Genomic DNA, 2,045 nt, shown 5'->3' on the forward strand with positions numbered 1-2,045 from the left:
TTGGAAGAAGTGCAGCCAGAGTGCTCCTTGGAGACCATGGTGGCCAAACTTTGTGTTTCATACTTCAAACATATTGTCAGGAGGGATGAGTCGCTGGAGAAGGATATCATGTTTGGTAAGGTGGAAGGTCACAGAAAAAGAAGAAGACCCCCAGTGAGATGGATTGGCAAAGTGGTAGTATCAATGGGCTCAAGCGTGACAACAGTTGTGAGGTTGGCCCAGGATCAGGCAGTGTTTCGTTCTGATGTGCATAGGGTCGCAATGAGTTGGTACCAATTCGATGGCAACTAACAAGCAATCTTTGGGGTGTCAACTTAAGTAAAATTGTGGGTATGCCACATTAATTATTAATGAGTAAGTATAAGGTAGAAAATATGACTTAGATAATAATTTGGGAAGACTTTCTAGCAGTGAATTCTTTCTTCTTCCCTTTTCCAAACTAAGTTCCTATTGGTGCTTTTAAGACTTTTGTTGTTGTTAAGTGCCCTCGAGTGGATTCTGACTCATAGAGACCCCATTTGGGTTTCTGAGGAGCAGCTGGTTGGTTTGAATCGCCGACCTTAGGTTTTGCAGTCCTGTGCCTATTCTACAACAGAACACCAGGAGTTTGCTTTTTAGAACAGCAACTGAAATCTCTTGATTCTGAGAGGCAATAGTTTTTTATTAATAACTCTCAGTAGCTCTTGATGTTACCAGTTCCCACTATTTTCTCTGTCAGTTGCTGAGCTCCCACGTTTTCTCTTCCTGGATGCGTTTATCCATCTCTTTCTAGATAGAATAGTTCATCAGACTTAAAGACCAGATACTTCACTTTATTTTAAAAACACCACTTGATAAGAATTTCTTGGTGTGTTTATTTTGATACTGCTGAGCATAAATCTCACAGGAACTCTTACAATATATGTCACAACATTGTTTGCAGTTCATAATGAAATGAGAGTAATAAATTGCATTGCTGTGAGAATATTAGCCAGCTGAGAGTCAATGGGGCAAAGGGAAAACAATAATTGTTTCTTTTCCCAAGAGTTGCTATCTTTGAGATATGAATCTAGTGGGAGGATTGCTTATTTCTAATCAAACCCTTAACATCTATTCCTGGATTATAAATTCTTTCTGTCACATCTATCAGTCATTGCTATTGGCTTGATGACCTTGGGCATCAGCATCTTATTATATCATGATCATTGACTAAAAACATTTGTCAAAGGAGACGTTTCAGTTATGACTCAGTCAGCATCAAAGAGTACTTCAAGGTTAGTATTCAGAACTGCCCATCAGTAACATCAGAATCATTATCTCCCCAGAAAAATGGAGGAGAAAAATGTGCAGTGCTGGACTCTATGCAAAGGAGGAGGATTGTGTTTCAGTCAAATGATTTGATTCTTGTATCCTTAGAATATTTATTCCAGTTAGAATTCTTAGAATTCTTATTCTTCTACTCTTAACCTCCTTTCCAATGTACTTGATGATGAACATTGTTGTTATTGTTGTTAAGTGCTGCTAACTTGGTTCCAACTCATAAAAAAACTGTATAGTGTTTCTGAGGAGATGGGTTTGAACTGCTGCCCCTGCAGTTTGCAGTTCAGTTCTTATCCTACAGAACCACACCAGGAGTCCAACAAGGAACACTGTTCATTTCTGTTTGTCCTCTTTCTTAGTTATCTAGTGTTACTATAAAAGTAATACCACAAGTGGATAGTTGTAACAAATAGAAAATTATTATCTGACAGTTTAGGAGGCTAGATGTTCAAATTCAGGATGCAGGTTCTAGGCAAGCCCTTTATCTCTATGCTATCTCTGAAGGAAGATCTTTGTTTCTTTTGAGCTTCTGCTTCTAGGAAATAGTCATAAGTTTGGCACGTCCTTTCTCCATCTCTGTTTTACTTATTTGTTTAATTTCTTTTATATTTCAAAAGAAATTGGTTCTACACTAATACTGCTTTGTTAACATAACAAAGACAGCCAAGTCACAAATGCAATGGCAAGCATAGGCATATTTGCATCATATAATTTGGGGGACATTATTCCATCTGTAACATCCTGAC

This window comes from Chrysochloris asiatica, unplaced genomic scaffold (genome assembly GCF_000296735.1).
Source record: "Chrysochloris asiatica unplaced genomic scaffold, ChrAsi1.0 scaffold00343, whole genome shotgun sequence".
Classification (NCBI taxonomy): domain Eukaryota; kingdom Metazoa; phylum Chordata; class Mammalia; order Afrosoricida; family Chrysochloridae; genus Chrysochloris; species Chrysochloris asiatica.